At 50.4% G+C, this 22,094-nt stretch overlaps 1 protein-coding gene across 3 annotated transcripts in view; it reads left to right on the forward strand.

The window, feature by feature from the left end:
• Window positions 1-22,094, forward strand: part of CTIF (cap binding complex dependent translation initiation factor) — a 273,319-nt gene that overhangs the window by 329 nt on the left and 250,896 nt on the right. The window lies entirely within an intron of this gene.

Raw genomic sequence — 22,094 nt, forward strand, 5'->3', positions numbered from 1 at the left:
CTGCCAGCTTCCCAGGTTGTCCGCGCCCAGCCGCCGCCCGCAACTTGGCTGAGGGACCGCGCTCCACCAGGTCTCCCCCCACCCTAGGTCGGCCCCTCCCCTGCCGGCCGCTGCACCCCTGGGACCCGCAGTTCTGAGCTCCGGGCGGCAGGGGCCTCGGGGGCTCGCGGCCGGAGCCCGGCTGTCGCTGTCGCTGCTGTCATGCGCTAGGTTTCCAGCCGGGGGGTGGCGGGGGGGGGGTTGGTGTACAGGGAAGCGCGAGCGAGCACCCCGTCCCTTGACCCTTTTGTTTTGGAGCCCGCCAGCATTTGCCGCAGCGGCCAGTGGCTTCGGCACCGGCGAACTTGCAGCTGTTCCCGCCACGCTGCGCCTGGGCGGCTCCGGCTGGCGGCTCCCGGCCCGGGGGACTCCGCGAGTGTCCCCCGCCGCCCTTCCCTCCACCCCTCCCTCCGCCGGCGGCCTTGGCGGTGGCGGCGCCGAGTGTGTGTTCGCGCCGGTCCCAGGGCCGGGGTTGCTGGTGTCTAGACCGGCTGCGCCCACTGCGTCGATGGGGAGCCCGTGGGGCGCGGGACGCGGGGGAAGCAGGGCGCTGCGTCCGTGGCGATTGCAGCTCAGGAGCCCCCATACCCCATTCCCCCGCCCCCTTGCGGTAGTGACTCCGCCAGCTTTTGTTATTATTGTGCAGTGGACGCGGGGTGATTGGATCCGGCAGCTCCTGCCCGGAGCGGGGAGGGTTAAGTTGACAGGTTCTGAAAAGCCACCGCGCGGCGGCGGGCGAGTCACCTGAGCGGCTGCGGACTGGAGACTGGGCTCCAGCTCAGCATCTTCTGGCCAGCTGGCAGGTGACTGTCCGGGACAGCGGCCTGGGGGGTCCAGGGGAGGTCGGAGGAAGATCACTTGGTCTGGGGTTCCTGAGGGCCGGGCGTCTGTGCCTGTGTGTGCATTTCTTTGCAGTGACGTTCCAGGATAGTTTGTGCGTGTGTTGGGGGCCGGGGGTGTACGCGGTTGGAGACCTTTCAGGGGGCTCGGATGTGCCGCTGGACTCTGTGGAATTTCCAGGGTTGGGAGGTGACGGTGTGAAGGTGTGAGTGGGCGCGGCGTGTGAAAGGGAGGTTTGGCTGCGCCTTGTGTCCCCGCCCCGGGAGAGAGGCGTCGCTTCCCCGCCCAACTGTTTGTGTGTGTACACACCGCTCTGGCGTGTGTGTGTGTGTGTGTGTGTGTGTGTGTGTGTGTGTGTGTGTGTGTGTATGTGGGGGGGCGCAGACGGTGGCGTAGTGGGGGCCCCCTCCCAGCGGCTGCAGTGCCTCGCGTGCTCTTGTGCTCCGATTGTCACTGTCGCCGCGCGTGCGCCGGGGCTTCTAGGCCGAGGGGTGGAGGCGTGCAGAGAGACTTTGGGGGGGGGTGTGAGGAGGCGCGGGGGACCTTGGGCTTGAGTGCGTGCGAAGGCTGGGAGGGAGTCTCCGCTTGCACGTCGTGCTGCCGGGGTCACTCTACCCCTCCCTCTAGGTGTCTGCAGCCCCCCAACCCGGCGGACTGGTTGCTTGCTCTGCCCTGCTTGTTGCAGCCGCCGCCGCCGCGTCCCAGTCCCCTGTTCCCCCGGCAGAGCTCCGGTGACCCTTGCACCCTGGCGCCCCGGGGTGCGCTCAAGCCCGCCGTGGCCTCTGTCTCTCCTTCGCCGACCCTGGGAAGAATCCGCGCCTTGGGCGCCCGCTTCGCGCCTCTGACGTCCGGAAGACAGAAGGCCCAGCCTTGCGCTCTGCAGACCCGGGACCCGCTGTTCGGCTGGGGTCCTGCTTGCTGAGCCGCTGGAGCTGGGGACAGAGACTGGAGACTGGGGACAGGGGACTAGGGACGTGGGCAAAAGCGACACAGCGGTTGGGTCTTGGGCTGTAGGCAGAGGAAGGTGACGCCCCAGGGCGGAGAGGGGTGGGGGTGGGGTGTTGTCCCACTCACGTTCCTCCTGCTTGAAGCTGAGCCAGGCTGCAGACCTCTGGAATCTGGGCTCCTAGCAGGCTCCCAACAAGGGAGGCAATTGCCAGGCTTCCCAGGAACCCCAGTTATGCAGGCGCTGGGTTGCACCCACCAGGCCTTGGAAGGTGTCGGCCCCCACCCCCACCCCTAGGTAAGCTTGGAGATGCCCTTAGAGTATTTGAAAGCCAGTATTCTGTTTATGCACATCTCATGTGGGGTGTCTGTCCTGGATAAATACACTCAGAGGCCTGTCATTTTGTAATGTAATCACTGGGTTGTAAGTGGTTAACAGATTGTCAGAATAATAGTAATAACAAAGCGCATGTATGGCTTTACAGGGCTCGCCACCCCCATACATTATTTGGAGAGTTTCACTAGGGAAGGGTGTTCTCCACCCCGTTTTACAGATGAATACACTGGAGCTTGAATAATGCCATCACTTACCTCTTTGGCTGCTTTCACCTTCTTTGTGATTTCCCATTTCTTCTCAGCCCATGGCTCTTTATTGAAATTGTGACTGTATCCATTAGTTTATTTTTAAAATATTTTATTCATTTATTTATTGCATAAAGACAGAGAGATATCTAGGGAAAGGTATAGATAGATAGGTAGATAGATAGAGACTCCTCCACCACTCATGAAGCTTCCCCCCTGCAGGTGGGGACTAGGGGCTTGATCCTGGGTCCTTGAAGACGGCAACATGTGCTCAACTGAGTGTACCACTGCCGAGCCCTCTGACTTTATTTATTTGTTTATTTATCTATTTATGTTTCAAGAATAGGTCTTGGCACCCCAGAATTGCTGACTTTGAGAAAGGGAACATGAGTATGTGACTTGACTTCAGTTATGTTGGCATGTTGTCCCTGTCAAAGACACTTTATAGGTGTCATCTGTTCCTTGTGAGAGCAGGTCTTCTGGAACACAAGTCTGCAGAGCTGTTATTCCCACTTGTCTCATAACCTGCTGTTGGTAGGTGGTTACCCAGCTCTGACATGTCCAGAATCAGGTCCATGTTGGACAGGCTAATCAACACATGGGTGTATTGGTGGGGTGCTTATCAGACCCAGTGTTTATCCGTTATTTACTGACTTCAAAACCCTGAGATTGAAAATGTGGATCCCCGAGAAATCACCCCAGATTATACTCCCCATCCTTCTCCATCTCCAGGGGTGGGGAGACCCAGAAAAAGAGTATGGAGCTGGTATATCTATCACGCTGCAGGGTTACTCAGTTTGGCCAACTGTAAGCAATTATTCATTCACAAATATAGAGCAAGCACCCTGACTGTGTATCTGGAAGGACATGCAAGGAAAATTTAACATATGGTCCCTGCCTGCCAAAACTGTATTCTAGCTGTGGGGGTAAAAGCCCAAGATTTTCAGTTCTACAAATGTTTATTGTGTAGCTAGGTGTTCTGCTGTGTTTGGGGCACAAAAAACAGGCTAGCAGAAGCAGTTAAATAAAAATGCCATGAAACTGACTATCCAGGAGAAAGTAATAACTATTTTAAATTATTCTTTAGGATGGGGAGACGGTATAATGGCTATGCAAATAGGCTTTCATGCTTGAGGCTCCAAGGTCCCAGGTTTAATCCCCAGCACCTCCATAAGCCACAGCTGAACAGTGCTTTGGCCTCCTCTCTTTATCTCTCATTAAAATAAAATAATTAAAAATATTTTTATTTATTTTAATTTTTTTCTTCTTGCTACCAGGGTTATTGCTGGGGCCTGGTGCCTGCACCACGAATCCACTGCTTCTAAAGGCTATTTCCCCCTTTTATTGCCCTTGTTGTTTTATCGTTGTTGTGGTTATTTTTTTTATTGATGTCATTGTTGTTGGATAAGACAGAGAGAAATGGAGAGAGGAGGGGAAAACACAGATGGGAAGAGAAAGATAGACACCTGCAGACCTGCTTCACTGTCCGTGAAGTGACCCCTCTGCAGGTGGGGAGCTGGGGACTCGAACCGGGATCCTTACACTGGTCCTTGATCTTTGCACCATGTGCTCTTAACCTGCTGCGCTACTGCCCAACCCCCCTATTTAAATTTTTTTTATAGAGACAGAGGTAAATTCTCCCAAGGAGAGACAGAGATAGATAGAAAGCAAGACCTGTAGCTCTCCTTCATCGCTCATGAAGTGTCCTTCCTGCTGCAAGCAGGGGCCAAGGACTTGAACCCCGGCTCCTGAGTATGGTAGTGTGTGCTCAGCCAGGTGCACCGCTGCTCAGCCCCCATAACCATTTTAGAGCATTCACCTTGGGACCTAGCCAGTGTCACATATATATGGTAACTATTCTAGAACAAATGCAGAAGGAAGCAATAGGAACCAAAGACCCTGATAACTTATTACCCAGGATATGAGGTTGTTTGGAACCTTCCAGATGAAGTATACCCTGCTTTGGAAGTTAGGCAGCTGGTAGACATTGCCCTGAAGCTAACCAACAGGTAATTCTGTTGAGCCATGAGGGGAGCTGAGGACTTATTCTCCATTTCTGAGCTCTGGCTTCAACCGGGCAGTGAGGGATTACCTTCTGTGATGGGCTGTGACTTTGGTTGAGGTCCTCCTGGGGCCCTGCCTGGATTTTGTAGTCTGCCCTGTGGATCTGTGCCAGCTTTACAACATGGGTATGTTGTGTTCACCCAGTCCCAGGCTCATTTCTGATGTCCTTGATGCTGTCCTTCAGTCTCTCTCAGCTTGGGAATCCAGCACCCTGCAGGAATCCTACAGTTCAGACCCTGGAAGAGGAGGAGGAGGGGGAGAAAGAGGTTGTTAGCATGGAGAGAGACTCCTGAGCCCCGAGAGAACAGGGGTTACAGACAGAAGGATGGATGGCAGCATTTGGTAGCTCTCCAATGTCATTCTTGTTTTGTGTAAGTTTCACTGGCTCATGTGGCAGCCCTTTTTGCTGTTCTTTTTTTGGAGGGGAGGGGTCCTTGATCTCTAGACCTCACTGCAAAGTGGTTGGTCACCTGAGTTCAGCTTTTTGCTGTCCCGCCTCATGCTGCTCACAGTGGAGCTTAGAACCAGAGCTATGACAGTGGCTTCCCTTCTGAGCTATCCCCAAGCTGACAGGCCACACATCTGCCTCATGTTTCTGAATTCAAGTTCAGCCCAAGCTGTGGCTCAGAACAGGGGGAGGACAGAAATGAGCTTGGATCTTAAATACCCAGAGCAAGGGAGGGATCTGTAGGTGAGCCGGTTTCCATGGAAAGACTTGGGACCCATGGGAGGTGAAATGATTTGCCTCAGGTTGCTGGGAGCCCCCAAATCCTAGATTTTGGGAGGAAAAAAAAAGATTTATTTATTAATGAAAGAGAGAGTGAGGAAGAAAGGGAGAAAGACATGGGGGGGGAGCTGTCTTGGGAGACAGGGAAAGAGAGAACACAAAACAAGAGTATCAACTTAGTCATATGCAATGCCTGGGATTGAACTGGGGACCTCATGCTTGAGAGTCCAAAGTTCTATCAGCTGTACCACCTTCCAGACCACTATACTTTTATAGCTCATCCAATCATCTTTCTTTATACCATGATGCTTTCTGAAAAACAAGTGAATTCTTTCTTCCCAAGGACTGAGAACTCTCTCTGTTTTCCCCCTTTCCTTATAGTTCTGGGAAAGGCTTGGGCTGCATCTTTTTTTTTTATTTTGAGAGCGATTTCCTCTTAGATTAGTCTCTCCTCCCCCATCTTTTGTATTTGGTCTCTAGAAATCTGGGAGAGGGGCTGTCTTGAGGCCTTTCAGAACACCCTACATTTGGCCTGTGTCTCTTCCTTCCCATGGCAGGGAGTTTGCAAAGTTGTTATGAATGTATCTTTCTAGGAAGAAGGTACAGAGCTTTGATTTGGTTCTCCCCTGACATAAGTACAGAAAGTAGGGGCAGTAGGTTGGGTGGGGAACTGTTGGCACTGGAGTATCCTCAGTTTTATTGGGCTTCCAGTCTGTAGTATCTCATACAGAAATTTCCATACACCTCCAGGAGGATAATCAGTCTCCCCATCCTGCAGACAAAGAAGCAGATGAGCTTCCATGGTTAGTGACATGCTGCCATCTAGCATAGCATCTGACATAGCAGGCATCTGGCTCCAGGTCTTCAGACTGTGCCCACTGTGGGCTCAGACATAGCTGCTGAGTCAGATCAAGTGCTACTGACCCAGGAACAGGGTGTGTGGGGGGGGGGATTCTGACAAATGTCATCCTAGTGATGTGTGCCCTGGGTCCAGTTGTGGACTTTAAGAAGGAGTGAATGGGGATGGGGGGACAGTTTGAGGGTATGGTGGCCCTGGAACTTGTTTTGGGTGGGGGCAGTGACCCAAAAGGGGTAAAAGCTTACTAAGAAAAGATAAGGACAGGCTGAGGGTATGGACTGACCAGTCAACATCCATGGCCAATGGAGAATAAATTACAGACACCAAAACTCTTCCCTTCTGCACCTTGAAAAGAATTTTGGCCCATACTGTCAGAGGAGGAAATTGCTAGGGGAAGATGACCAGAGGGCTCTGAACCTAAATATCACTGGAACCTGGAACATTTGTCACCAGGAGTCTTTGTTTTTATACCAACACTGCAAGGGGAGAGAATCTGGAAAGTAACAAGTGAAGTTAGGCGCTATTATCTGAGAGGAAAAAGGAAAAAAAGGAAGGACATTGGGAAGTACTAATAGGTATAGGTGTGACTTAGGAAGTGAAGGATACTACCCAGAGCCATCTACAGATTTAATGCTATCCCCATCAAGATTCCAACCACATTTTTTAGGAGAATAGAACAAATGCTACAGATGTTTATCTGGAACCAGAAAAGACCTAGAACTGCCAAAACAATCATGAGAAGAAAGAACAGAACTGGAGGCATCACACTCCCAGATCTCAAATTGTATTATAGGGCCATTGTCATCAAAACTGCTTGGTACTGGAACATGAATAGGCACACTGACCAGTGGAATAGAATTGAGAGCCCAGAAGTGAGCCCCCACACCTATGGACATCTAATCTTTGACAAAGGTGCCCAGACTATTCAAGGGGGAAAGCAGAGTCTCTACAACAAATGGTGTTGGAAACAATGGGTTGAAACATGCAGAAGAATGAAACTGAACCACTATATTTCACCAAACACAAAAGTAAATTCCAAATGGATCAAGGACTTGGATGTTAGACCAGAAACTATCAGATACTTAGAGGAAAATATTGGCAGAACTCTTTTCCACATAAATTTTAAAGACTATTTTTTGTCTTTTTTTGCCCTTGTTTATAATTGTTGTTATTATTATTGTTGGTGGTGGTGTCATTGATTGTTGGATAGGACAGAGAGAAATCAAGAGAGGATGAGAAGACAGACAGGGGGAGAAAAAGATAGACACCTGCAGACCTGTTTCGCCAGCAGTGAAGCAACCTACCGGCAGGTGGGGAGCCCGGGTCTCCAACCGGGATCCTTACTCAGGCCCTTGCACTTTACTCTATATGCGCTTAACCTGCTGCTGCTGCGCTACCACCAGGCCGGGGACTCAGTTTTGAGCCCAGTTCCCACCACAGTGGAGGAAGCTGTGGTATCTTTCTTGCTTTCTTATTGTCTCTGTTTCTCTTTAAAAGCTTGTTGGTGGGGGGCAGCATAAGAGACTGTCATGCTTGAGGCTCCAAAGTCCCAGGCTTGATAAGCTAGAGCAATGCTCTGGTAAAAAAAAAAAAAAAAAGGCATGGGGCTAACAAAACAGCTCACTTGGGTTGTGATCTGCTTTGCTATGTGTGTGACCCAAGTTCCAGCCTGGCCTTTGCTGCACTGAAGAAAGCTTCAGTGCTGTGGTTGCTTTCATTCTCTCTCTTTGCCTCCTTTTTTTAAATTTTTATGTCACCAGGGTTACCTTTGGGGTTCTGTGCCAGCACACTCCCAGTGGCCATTTTTTCCCCTTTTCCTTTCTATTGTACTTGATAGAACAGAGAGGGATTGATAGAGGGAGGAAGATAGAGAGGGAGAGAGAGAGAGAGACCTGCAGACCTGCTTCACCACTTGTGAAGCTTCTCCCTTACAGGTGGGGAGCAGGGACTTAAACCTGGGTCCTTGTGTACGGTGCTATGTGTGCTATTGCCAGCTTCGCCTGTCTCTTTGCCTCTTTGTCTAAAACTGATGTAGAGTAGTGAAATCCTGGTGTCAGCACACACAGGCACATACACACACAGGGTTGGGGGGTTGCTTGTAAGGTTGCTTAATTTTGGGAGATGGAGGTGAAGTCAGTGCTTCCCAGGCTTCTGGCCTCTAGGACTGTGTGGGTGACTGTCTTCACCAAGTGAGAACTTGGGGTTGCAGGCCTGCTGGATGGGGGGTGGGGGTGGGGGGGGCTGCATTGCAGGTGGGGGCACCCAGTAAGTCTGACCCGCAGATAGTACTAGGGGCATGGCAGCAGTGCATACAGGATCTGCATCTTTTGTTTCTTTCAGTCTGGTTCTGGGTCTGGGGCTGGGGCTGGGGCTGGGGTGTTCATGTGACTTGGGGAGACCAAGAACCTGAGCTGACTCCCCTGCATGTGCGGGGCGCTTCCGCCCAGTGGTGGTTTTCTGACACCTTGGTTCCTATAGGCAGGGCTCCAGCCTTCACTTTCAAAGCCTCGGAGGGACTGGCAGTTCTGCCCAGCACCCAGTAGGTATTCAAGTCTCTGTGAATCTGCAGGGGTGTGGCTCAGGGGATCCCAGTGCCAGCTTAGAGTCCTGCTGGAGTAAAAAAAAAAAAAAAATCTTGAAACCCTTCCAACAGCAGAGCATGGAGAAACGCTGTATAATGTATAACTAGAGTCCTTTCTGGCAAGAGTTGAGCTCAGGACAATTGAGGGGAATCCCAGGGAACTCAGATAAGGGGGGCTTAGGGCTGACTGGCATCAGAGTCTCCTCTAGGGCAAAGATAAGACAGGGGCTTGGGGTGGACAGCTCTGCCTTCACTGTCCTGCCCCACCCACAAAGGGCATGCAGCCCGGCAGAAAGGATGCAGCCATCATTAGCGTGGAATCTGGGGGCCACAAGGGTGAGGTGGGGGATTTGTTTGATTTGGCCTGGACTTGGGATGGGGAAAATACTTCCTAGAAACTTCAGGCCTGTTCTGTATTTGAATGTCCATCCTCTGTGTCTGGAGGGGCCTGAGGTGGGGGTGGGGCATCAGCTCCTGGATTAGTAAGCCGCCAGGGGCCAGGGGCCTCCAGCCTCTAGGCTTTAGAGAGACTCTAGATTTTTTATTTCTGCTGGCTTGGGTCTCCACTTTGAGATGCAGTAGGGCCAAGATGGCCTGAGTAAGGGGGGCGGCACTCAGGGCAGAAGCCCACTGTGAGCAGCCTGCTGTATTTTTATTGTTATTTATTTTTACCAAAGTGTGTGTGTGTGTGTGTGTGTGTGTGTGTGTGTGTGTGTAATCGTGGTTTACAAGACTGTAAGATTACAGGGAATAGTCCCACACCTCACCCCCCACCTTAGTTCTGTGCCCCACCCTTCCAGCAATAACTACCAGAGTTCTCACAAAGTCTTAGAGACAGTGTTTGTTTCCGATTTTTTTTTTTGCAAGTTTATGTGTTTCAGTTCTCTAGATTCCACACTTGAGTGAATCCACCCATTAACTGTCTTTCACCTTTTCATTTATTTCACTAAGCATCATCACTTCAGATTCCATCCATTTTATCTCAATGGAGACAAACAATATCATCTTAAAAAAAAAAAATCAGGGTAGTATCCCATAACTTCTTTATTCAATCATCTGTGGTTGGGTTTTTAGGTGAGCAGCTTCTTTGAAAAATACCAAGGAAAGGCAGGTAAAATAGCTCATCTGGGTAGTGTGCTGGTTTGTTGTGTTTGGGACCCAGGTTTGAGCCCAATTTTAACTGCATTGAAGGAAGCTTTGGTGCTGTGGTCTCTTTTACTCTCTATTTGCTTTTTCTTTATCTAAAATAAATAAATAGATAACCAACCCACCAAACAACTGAAGAAATCTGAGGCGATAGATGAGGAAATAGCACTATGATTATGCAATACATTCATGCCAGAGGCTCTAAGGTCCCAGTTTTAGTAGCTGGCACCACCATTTGCCAGAGCCAAGCAGTGTTCTGCTTAAAAAAAAAAGTGTGGGGGTGGGAGCCATATGGTGACACACCCAGCTAAATACACACATTACCTTGCACAGGGACCTGGGTTCGATCCCTCATTTCCCATGGGGGGAAAATTCATGAGTTGTGAAGCAGGTCTGCAGGTATCTCTCTTTCTCATTCCCTCTTGTGTTCCCCTGCCCTCTCGATTTCTCTCCATCCTATCCAATAAAATCAAAGACAAAAAAAGCCTGTTGTGAGTGATAGATTCATAGTGCAGGCACCAAGTACCAACAGTGACTCTGATGGCAATAAATAAATAAAGATAGAAAAAGAGCAAAAAACACGGGGAAGGGAGGCTTCTAAACATGGTGAGAAGTAAGATCTTGTAGGAAAAGGTTATCTCCCCCCACCTTCCCTGTTCAAGGCTTTGTCATTTAGCAAAAGGCAAAAGTCTGCAGAGGAATCCATCCAAGAAGGCCAGACTGTCCCCTCCTGCCACTCACTCACTCATTCGCTCACTCACTCACTCACTCACTCACTCACTCACTCACTCACTCACTCATGCCAGGTCCTTATAAAGGAGACTTCTATTCAGGTCTCTCCTAAATATGCCCCATGCAGGTACCAAGTATTATGCCTCCTTCAACACTGCGCCATCTCCCCCAAGAGTCAGAGCCTTCCTTGTTAGCCTCCTGCCTGCCTTGAGTGCTGGCATCAGTGTTTGCTCATGGCCAGAGCGTGCTGCTCCACCAAGCCTCTCCTGCACTCTGTGGAAGGCGTTGCAGCTGCAAAGTCCTCCAGCAGCCTTGGCCACCTCCCAGCCACTCCCACCCATTGCCCCCATTCCAGGCCTTTTGCCATCTTGCCGGCCTCGGTGGGAAGGACTTACATTCAGCAGGCCACAGCCAGCTGGATTTAGCACAGAGGGAGCAGCTGGAGAAGAGCACGGCATAGCTGTCTGTGCTGGAAGGGCTTTGAGTGGCTTTGGCTTGGTGCTTTTCAGATTACCGAGGGAGACGCCACAGCACCCACTGGCCATCCCTTCTTCCAACTCCCAGAGTGTATCAGCTTATAAATGGCATGTACACAGGTATAGGAGCCTGTGTTCATGGAGTGCCTCTTATGTGTCTGGCAGGCACAGTGCCGGGCAGTCTCTGTACAGCTCACTGAGTAAAAGGGACAGAGACATAAGACCAAGGAGTGCCTACCTACAGTTGTGACAGCTGAGCCCTGCAGTTCTTCAGAAAGAATGCCTGTGGGTGGGTGGGGCGGACAAATTCCCCTGGCTGTGCCCTTATAGGGCCTCCCCCTGGCGGGTGGGCGGGCTGGTAGAGGCAGGAGCTCAGGGCTGGCTCAGAAGCCTCAGGCCTCAGCCATAGTCTGATGGCACTTTGCTGAGATACTTGGAATGACTGCGAACTGGGAGATCAAGAAGGTGACTTGCTGGAGACCCACATTCCAGTGCATCATAGCTGCCACGGTGTCCCTAATCACAGTGTTGCCTAGAGCCAGCAGTCTGTCTGTCTCTTGGTGTCTGCCTGCAGGCCCCTAGGCTCTTCCAGGAAGCACAAGGCTTACTGCCCCTTTGCACCTGCAGAAGGTTATTGGCTTCACTAGGCTTCAGCAGTTCACCTGCTACCTTTGTGACAAGTTTATCAGCCAGCTGGATGTATGTGGCTGGTTCCAGGCAAGACCCTGTGCTACGCAGGCCCTGTGGTGAGGGGAGTCTGGAAAAGCACCCCCTCTCCCCCAGATCTTCTCCTCTCTCACAGGTTGCTTCACATGCCCACAGTCTGCTTGTTTGCCTTAATCTCAGCGTAAGGCAGTGATCTTAACATTTGGCCCAGTTTATGGGCTGTGCTGGTCCTATGGGCCAGACCTTAGTCAGGTAGGAGGAGCTCAGGTAAGGCATCAGGGCCTCTGTCTTCATCTTGGGGAGACACAGGCTGGTGGTCTCTCGCTCCTCTACAGCGGGAAGTTCTGGGGGGAGAGGAAGGGGTGCTGGGGCAGCTAGAACTAGGGTGATGGTTGAATGTTTGGGTTCAAATGGTCATGCAAAAGACTTGTATGCCTGAGAAGGCTGAAGTCCCAGGTTCAATCCCGAGCACTACCATAAGCCAGAACTTAGTGGTGTTCTGATCTCTCTCTCTTTGTATCTCTCTCATTAAAATAAAATGATAATAACTATATATATATATATATATATATATATAATTTTTTTTTGCCTCCAAGGTTATCACTGGGGTTCAGTGCCACGGCTCCTGGGGGCCATCTTTTTTTCCCATTGTTGTTGTTGCTGTTATTGTTATTGCTGCTGTTGTTGGATAGGACAGAGAGAAATTGAGAGGGGAGGGGAAGATAGAGAAGGAGAGAGAAAGACACCTGCAGACCTGCTTCACCACTTGTGAAGCTACTCCCCTGCAGGTAGGGAGCTGGGGGCTCGAACCAGGATTCTTGTGCTTCGTACTATGTGCACTTAACCTGGTATGCCGCTGCCTAGCCCCTAAAATATTTTTTCAAAAAGATTTATTTATTAGTCACAGAGAAAGGAGAGTGGCTGGGCACCCTGTTAAACATTCATGCACACATGCACAAGGACCTAGGCTTGAGCCTCCTTGAGCCACATATAGGGGGACAGTTCACAAGTGGTGAATCAGGTCTGCTGGTGTCTGTCTTTCTTCCTCTGTATCTCCCCCTCCTCTCTCAGTTTCTCTCTGTCCTGTCAAATAAAAAAATATAAAAATAAAAGAAGGGGAAAAAGTGGCCACCAGGAATGGTGCATTCGTGGTGCTGGGTCTGAGCCCCAGTGATAACCATGATGGCAATGAGAGAGAGAGAAGAAGGAGGAGGAGGAGGGAGAGGGGCAGGGAGGGGAGGGGAGGGGAGGGGAGGGGAGAGAAGAGAAAAGGAGAGGAGAAAGAGAGTGGGCACAAGAGAAAGCCATGCTAGCTGGGCAGCAGGCATTCGGGTGGCCCTGGATTGGGTGAGTAAAACAGATCAAGAGGCTGGGTCTCCATCAGCCTCCTGAGGACCAGAGAGCTCAACAAAGCACACAGCTGCCCAATTGCTGGCTGGGAGATTCCCAAGCCAGAGTGGCCCCTTTGGCTCACAGAGTGTAACCACTGTCCCAATACATCTTCCCTGGGGCCCTGAAGGCCAAAGAGGGGGAGGGGAGGGGGGGAAACACAGGGAAAGGGAGAGGATGGGAGGGGAGGGGAGGAGAGGAGAGAAAAGGAGAGGAGAGGAGAAGAGAGGAGAGGAGAGGAGAGGAGAGGAGAGGAGAGGAGAGGAGAGGAGAGGAGAGGAGAGGAGAGGAGAGGAGAGAGGAGAAAGAAAGTTGGCACAAGAAAAAGCCCGAGCATCACACTGGCATATGTGGTACTGGGGATCCAACTCAGGACTCCCTGCCTGCAAGTCCTGTGTTCAGTTGCTGTGCTGCCTTCCAGGACACAAATGGGAATATTTTTGAGGATGAAAGGGATATTTTTAGCAATCATGCCAGGGTGTAATTTGATAACCAGAGTGGGTTTTGTCCTGGACAGGCGGGGGGCTTATCATGACTCAGATGGGGTGGGGTGCATGCCTGTGCCAACACCTACCACTGTGGTTGTCATTTTATACTAGGGCTTCTTGTGGCAGTGGTAGAGGGGCTCGCTCTCAGGAGCAGCTGGCATCTGTTTCCTCACTTTGCCTCTAGAGTGGAAAGAATTTTCTGAGCGCTGAGGCTTTTGATGGGGCTCAGTATACCGCTACAAGGTTCTATCTTACCTCTTTCCTTGATCTCAGTTTGGGTGGTGGAGGGGGATGTTTAGAGCCATGAAAGCCACCTGGCTTGTAGGAGCTCATTGGGGCTGTGGAGATAGTGCAGCAGTAGCATGCCAGACTTGCATGTATGAGGTCCCAAAGGTACCAGGTTCAATTCCAGGTGCCACCATCTATCAGAACCAAGAAAATAGATGCTTTTTTTTTTGGGAGAAGGGTATGATTGACTATAGGTAAGATAATACTGGACTAAAAATGGCTTAAGAAGCAAAATGACAGTACAGACCTAGGCCTGTGTGACTCCAGCCTCTTTGCCCTGGAAGCTGTATTGTTCAGCCTGCAGAGACACATCTATAAACTTGGGCAAGTGGGGCACTCCATGGGTGACATTTCTCCTGAAATCCTGGGACAATCTAGTAACTTTTCAAAACAAGAGTTTTTAGGGATTAAATATTAAAGTGCCAGCGAGCACTTTACATGTGATCTTAATTAGCTTTCACAGCCTCTGCTTTATAAATGAGAAAGTGGGGGGCACAGAGAAGTTAATTAATGTGCCCCAGGGCACATAGCTGTTAAATGGCAGAGCCATAAGTGTTTGTCATAAGGGGTGGCAGGTGGCGGTGGGGAGTGTCAGGTCAACCTGAGAATGGCCACAAGGCTTAGGTCTGGTGACATGGGTCATCTTGGGCAAGAGACTTCACATCTCTGGTGGCATCAGAGACTGGAAGAGATCATGTGACATCAATGAGGACCTCATTCTGAGGGCCCCAGCATTAGGGCTCAGAGATAGATGGGCTGGCAGTGGGGAGGAGTCCCTACGACATTGTCCCCGTTACTTGCCCACTCACACCGTGGGTGGCAGCTCTAGGGTTGCTGATCTGGCCATTTGCATCTGAGGTCAGATACTCTCTTCTTTATAAAATGACTCCTTTCAAAGGGATGGGAAGATTGTTTAGCACAGGACTTACCTACCTGAGGGCCCAGCTTCAATCCCCGGTACTGCCATATGCCTGATTTGAATACCCTCCTTTCTCCCTTGCCCCTCTGCCTCGGCCTCTCTCTGAAAAAGTCTGAAGCTGTGAAACCTTCATAGGAAATAAATAAATAAATAAATAAATAAATAAATAAATAACTGGTACATGGAACTTATCATCATTGGTAAACAGAAAGTCAGGTTTTCTAAAATATCAAGGAGGCTGGTTGGTGATGTACTTCATAAAGCATGGACGTTATCACACACAAGGACCCAGGTTCCAGCCCCCGGTCCCATCTGCATGGGGAAAGCTTCACAAGTGATGAAGCAGTGCTGCAGGTGTCTCTCACTTTATCTCCCCTCTCTCTCTTGATTTATGTATTTAAAAAAAAGTCAGTACAGTTCACTAATAATACCATAGCTGGTACACCAGGCAGTGGGTTTTGGGCAATGCTGCACTGGCAAGTTTGGGCTTGGTCTGTATTTGGTACCTGGCACTGAGAGAGCTGTGAAGTCCCTGCTGGTCTCAGCTCAGCACCCCTCTTTCCATGTAACTGATGCAGGATGCTAGAGATTTATTTGCAAACAACTTACATGCGTGTGATTGTAATTTGAGTTCACGAAAGATGGTTATTACCTAAAGATGACCGTCATAAATATTTTTATGAAGCAGAGAATCTCTTCTGTATCACTGAGTTTCTTTCAAAAAGCTCCTGTTTTGCAAATTTAGACTTGAAAGAACAGTTTCTGTTATGTGGGGTCTTGATCACCAGAATTACTTAATTGGCGCCTGAATCACTCGAGCACAATGATAGTTGATGACTCTGTCACAGGGATCATCTCAGCCTCAAATGTGTTGCAGCAAAGATGGTATTAAGTGATGCCTGTTCCCCCACAGCCATAAATACTTTTGTCTAAAGTTGATGAATGGGCATACTTCCAAGCTCCCTCTTTCTTAGTTGTAAGCCTGACAGACTTTTGCTAGTCAGATTCAGGGACATGTGTAAGAGTTGTGTTGAGGGGCTAGTGCTCACCCAGTTAAACATAAGGACCTAGGTTTGAGCCTTCACTCCCTACCTGCAGGCAAGGGATGCTTCTTGAGCAGGTCTGAGCAGGTGAAGCAGGTCTGCAGGTCTCTCTCTCTCTCTGTCTCTCTTTCCCTCCTTACCCCTCCCTCTCCTCTCTCAATTTCTCTCTATCCTACCCAATAGAATATAAAAGAAAGAAAGAGAGAAAGAAAGTATGAGAGAAAGGAGAAAATATTTATTAATTAATAGAAAGAGAAAGGGAGAGTCCAGTGCTTTAGAGCGTGCTTTATCTACCGTGCCTCGCCCTGGCAGCACCTGTGTCAGCTGGCATGGCTCTCCCAGTGAGAACCATGGGAGATAGCCACTCCCAGCCTGGCTGGCTCCCATGGCAGGAGCTGCCGCTTGGTGCTTCTCTAGCTTTTGTACATCTGTGCTTTAGGCTCCTCTCTGAGGCCCCTAGGAACCACAGGCCCACAGGCGATAGCCTCTGCAGGCTGTCAGGTTAGCCAGGCAGTGCCCCCTGAGCTGGTGAGGGCCTTCCAGCTGGCCCTGCTTTCTGCAAGAGGAATCTGAATGCCCATGATTGGGAGACTGTGCTGGCTTCGAACAGTCGAGAATTTTGTTCCCTGGGAATGAGTTGAGACAGACACACACACACACACACACACACACACACACACACACACACACACACACACACACACACACACCTGCTACTAGAGGATGATAACTAGTGTAAGATTGAGTGTGCTGAGACTGAGCCCACATTCCAGAGTTATCGCTGGGTGAACACAGCTTTCAATGAATGGCCGGCTCTGTGCCCCAAAGAAGGATTCACAGCCATTAATCTCAGAGGAGCCAGCTCCCTGCAGGGCTGATTTACCTCCAAACTGAGCCATCAAATGCAGCAAGGACTGACTCCCTGGTCCAATGTCACCTTCACACTTCCCTCCCTCAGGAACCCTGAGCCAACCCCACAGGAAGCCAGAGGCTAGTGCTGCTTTGCTTAGGAAGGTGGGAGGTGGGAGGCTGGGGTTGCAGAGGATCCCCTGAGGTTTTCTCTCCATCTGCTGAACCCGCTTTGCCATATGGGTTTTCTTTAATGAAAGACAGCCTTCCCTGCCTTTTGGGGGACAGGATCCCCTAGTAGCAGAGGAGCTGAGGGTGACACGCTTTTATTTATTTTGTTTATTTGTTTGTTTATTTTTGCCACCAGGGTTATTGCTTGGCCTCAGTGCCTGCATAGCTCCACCACTCACAGTGAACATTTCTTTCTTCCCTCTAGATAAAGTGTGAGAAACAAAAAAGAAAGGGAGAAAGAGACAGGATGGGAGATACAGTAGTACCGCTCCACTGCCTGTGAAGCTTCCCCCTGTAGGCACTCTCCTGTGGTGGCCCGGGGCTTGAACCTGCATCCCTGTGCATGCTGATGGGTGCACTTTACCATGTGAACTACCTCCCTCCTTCTCGTGACTCACTTCTCACTGCTAATGGAAAACTGACCTTTATCTTGGTGGTGGAGGTCCCAAGGTAGCCGAACTCTTGGGGGAGGGTTTATTCTCTCATTCTTTGTCTAGTCTCAGTGATGGATCCGTTCAGTTGACTGATTTTAGAGGGTTCCTGATTCCTAGGGGTCTGCCTCCCCACCTGTGGTCTGTAGCTTCCTGTATCCTGTACTGAAGTATCTCTTGTATTGTCACGTTTTAGTCATTCTTTCCTTTTTTTTTTTTTTTGCCACCAGGTTATATCTGGGTCTTGTGCTGGCTCTGTGAATCCACTGCTCCCAGCAGCCACTCCACCCCCCCCCCCAGACTTTTTTTTTCTTTCCTTTCTACTTTATCTGAAAGGACAGAGCAATTGAGAATGGAGGAGGGAATAGAAATGGGAGAGAAAAGAGAAACCTGCAGACCTGCTTCATTACTGAAGGTGGGGAGTGGGGGCTTGAACCTGGGTCCTTGCACATGGTTGCATGTGCACTCAACCAGGTGTGCCACTGGCTGGCCTCTTATTCTTGCCTTTTGTCTTAGGTTTATGTACCTACCTATTTAGTGGGACTTGGCACCACCACCCAGGGTGTGAAGGGTTACCTCTTTTGATACCCTTCCCTCCTGCCCCTGCTTCCTCCATGATTCATCAGCACACTCTGTACTCCCAGGGGATGAAGGAATCTTCCTGACAACTAGGAACACTGATTCTTTTTCACTTGGAGATTCTGATGGACACAAAGGCCTCAGGAGGCTCAGTGGTAGAGCATGTGCTTTGCAAGTGTGAGGCCTCATGTTCAAACTGGCAGTATGCAGAATGGCTGAAAGGTGCTCTGTTTTCTTGGTCTCAGTCTCCTGATTTCCTGCTGGCTGCACTCAAGCCTCTTCTGGCTCTTCTTGACTCTTCCTGGGTCCTTCTTCTCTTCTCCAGTGCTTCCTTCTGCTGGTCACTTGAAGGGGTGACATTCCTGTGTGAATGGAGGCTCTGCTGGATTGGGGCAGGTAGTTTACAGGTCAGGACCCTAGTCCTGGGGTAGCCCCCTCTACTGCAGATGACCTCTTTCCAGACCTCAGTGAAGACCCCATGGCCTCATGATCCTCCTGCTTATCCTAGAAGAACAATCAACCTTCTTCATCTCCTTTTAAACTGTTGACAGAAGTCAGCAGGTGCCTGAATACCATGAAGCTGGTGTGTGTGTGTGTGTGTGTGTGTGTGTGTGTGTGTGTGTGTGTGTGTGTGTGTGTGTGTGTCAGAGCGAGAGAGGGAATGTGGGGAATGTAAGCTGGGCTCTCAACTGAATAGACCTCATTGGTGTGTGGTTATGTTTAGCTTCAAAAAATAGTCCCTGAAAATATGATGCCACCATTGAGGTGGCTCATTGGGTAGAGCACCACTAGCCTTGCCAGGATATTGGGCCATGGGTTCAATCACTGGCACCACATGGGAGCACCATGGACAGCACCCCAAGGAGTTCTATGGATGGTGGAGCAGTGCTGGGGTGTTGCTCCTCTCTGAGCACCATGGACAGCACTAAGGGAGCTCTGTGGGTGGCAGAGTGATATTATGGTGTCTCCCCCTCCCCTTTCTCCAATACAGACTTAAAAACCAGGGCCTGGAGGGAGCTCAGTGTTACTGCACATATGTGAGGCCCTGGGTTCATTCCCTGGCTTCACATTAAAAAAGATGAATGTGCTCTATGGGAAGAAATGTTAGCACCTGAATACTGAGTTCTGTGTATATATATCATAATCATTATATTATCCAACTTACCACTTGGAAATTTTGTTAATCACTTGGATACTGTGTTAACCCATTTATTTATTAATTTATTTATAGCAATTTTCTCTTCTTTGGGGAGGCCCCATGCCTGTGCAGCTTCACTGTCCTGGGCTGCCTTTTCATTCCAATAGAGGGAGAGATAGCACAGCATAAGAGCTTCCTCCAGTGCCCTAGCACGTTCCACGTGGTGTGGGGGTTTCAACCTGAGTCTAGATCCCCGGCTTCTTTCCTATCATTGCAGTAGATTGAACCTGTGGCCTCAAACACAGCAGATGTGTGTTCTATCACTGCTGGGCTGCTCCCTGGCCCCTGCTCTGCCCTTTAAATGACAGTGGATTGGATTGGAGTTTTGCAAAATACTCTTGCTTTTACTTGCTTAGCTTGACTCGGTTCTGTCTCCCTCAGTGTCACCCACCACCATGTCTTGTTGTCCCAGGGCTGCTGTTGCCCTGCCCTGACAGCCTGGCTTCCCAGCAGAGCTTGTGGCTCCCTGCGTGCTCCCAGCTGTCTGCCAGGGGCTGCTCCTTCTCTCCCTCCCCGGCAGCAGCTGAGAGCCTCCCAGCCCTTCTTCTCACCAGCTCCAGCTGCCTCCCCATTGTCTGGTGGCCTGTGCATTTGCCACGTGCACCCATGAGGCAGGGCCTGTGACTAGTGGCATTTGATTGACAGACCAGCTTACAGGTAGGACAGTGTGGCTCACCCTGTCCTAGATGTCTCTGCCTCTCTCTCTCTCTCTCTCTCTCTCTCTCTTCTTTCTGCTGAGTCACAGATGAGCCACAGAGACCTGGAAGCAAGGAACCTGAGCACTGGCTATGAAATAGGATGAGGACATGACTTCCATCCTCCCAGGATAGGTAGGCACTCTCATTACTGTGTGCGTGTGTGTGTGTGTGTGTGTGTGTGTGTGTGTGTGTGTGTGTGACAGATCATGCAGCTCAGGTGCTCCATCCAAAAACCTGGTGATGCTCAGGTGTCCCAGCAGGCTGGGAAGCATGGAGCCATGTGGTATCTCTATGGCCCCAAGGACCTGGGGTTTTAGGTCCTGCCTCTGGAAGTGGTCCCTGTCCTGCTCAGGGCCACTGACTAGAGGCCTAGGATGGTAGGAGGCTGTTTGCCCAGTTGAGCTAGTGCTTGCTTGGAGGCACAATTTCCTTCTGCAGGGGTCTGGGCATGCTCTGCGAGCTGTTGAGTTCACAGTGTCACCAGCCTGTTTAATATGGTAAGGGACCGTGGATTCTAGCTGCAGCTCTGTCACTTAGTGCTCTCTCAGCTCCCAAGAGCATGTACACACACACACACACACACACACACACACACACACACACACTCACACACATACACACACACGCAAAAACACGGCTATAAGAATATCTATAGCAAAGTGTTTGGAGTGTAATGGAAGGGGGATTCATTCACTTAACCATTCATTCATTCATTCATTTACATTTTTAATATTTGACTTTTTTTATGAGAGGGACATTACCAGGTAGACCAGGGCACTGCTTGGCTCTGGCTTATGGTGCTGCTAGGGATGGAACCTGGGACCTCAGAGCCTCAGGTGTGTAAGTCTTTTGCAGAGCAGTCGCATGCTGTCTCTCCAGCTCTCATTCATTCATTTCAGTCACTTACTCATTCAGGACGCACCGTAATATTCTATTCTGCTTGGTAGAAGTACAACTGTGAGCAGGACAGACAGAGCTACCTATCTGTCCTTCTATCTGTCTTCAGTACTGAGATTGAGCCCAGGGCCTAGGACTGGGAGGCGTGCACTCTACTCCTGACCTCTGTCCCCCATGGCTCATGGAGCTTCCTGACCACAGCCCCACCCCAGGGGTACCTGCTGGGAAGGGAGAAATGGAGGGCTGGGGGCCAGGGAGGAAGTAAGGCCTTTGGGGTGATAAGAGTCCTGGAGGACGTGGGACACACTTGGCAGGGGCCTGAGCCTTGCCTGTTAGAGGAGCAGCAGGAGCCAGTGTGGCTGCAGCAGAGAGAGCTGAGGGGAAGCAGGCTAACCAACCAAGCTGTCAGGGGCCAGGTTCTGCATGGACTTGGACTCATAGTAATGGAGGAAATCTTTGGAGATGTACAGGCCTTATCTGAGATGGTGAGGCTCTGGCTGTTAGCTAGGAAATGAGGTGCTTGTCTTTGATTGATTTTTGGTGGAACTGGGGCCTCCTGTATGTACAATTCCACTACTCCTGGGCCACATTTAAAAAAATAATTTGTTATTTTGTTAATATTAAACCCAAGCCAACATTTTCATTCAGGAGAGAGAGAGAGAGAGAGAGAGAGAGAGAGAGAGAGAGAGAGAGAGAAAGGAAAAGTGTCATTGAACCAGAGCTTCCCCCTGGTGCCCATGACACTCCCATCTGGCACTGGGACTCAGACCTGTGCAGCACACATGGCAGGGAACATCCCCTACCCAGAAACTCACTTGTGAGCCTGGCAGGGGCCTGAGAGATGAAGGCACCTTCAGCATTTCTTGCATTTTTTTCCTTACGCAGGCACTTCCTGCTTCACAGCCCACAGTTCTGCTGCTCCTGATTTGGAGACACTGTCCTCTTGTCCTGGGGGCTGCATGCCCTGTCCTTGCCCTGTGCTGGAAGCCCTCAGCCCCCAGCTTTGAAATAATTTCTGCCCCTGATTGTGAGCTCCCTACCCCCCTAGCCCATGTCCTCATGAGTGACATCCCCAAGCTGGGGACATGGGAAAAGGAGTATAGGACCCCCAGGCTCCTCCAAGATTGTCATCTCCTCATGCAGTTGCTGATGGCCAAGGAGTGAGGCCCTTATGTCTGAGAAGGGTTTGGTGTGTGTGTGTGTGTGTGTGTGTGTGTGTGTGTGTGTGTGTGTGTGTGTGTGTGTGTGTAGGGAGGGGCACTGACCACACTCCCATCAGCCAAACAGCCAGATGATGCAGAGGCTGGGGAGGTCCCTGCCACCACTAAAAACTCTTCCAAGTACTTCCTCACCTTTCAGAGGTGACAGCTGGGACTGCAGCTGTGGCTGTGGAGGGTAACAGCTGCTTCCTCTGAAGGTCTTCTTGA

Source organism: Erinaceus europaeus, chromosome 15 (genome assembly GCF_950295315.1).
Source record: "Erinaceus europaeus chromosome 15, mEriEur2.1, whole genome shotgun sequence".
In the NCBI taxonomy this organism is placed as follows: domain Eukaryota; kingdom Metazoa; phylum Chordata; class Mammalia; order Eulipotyphla; family Erinaceidae; genus Erinaceus; species Erinaceus europaeus.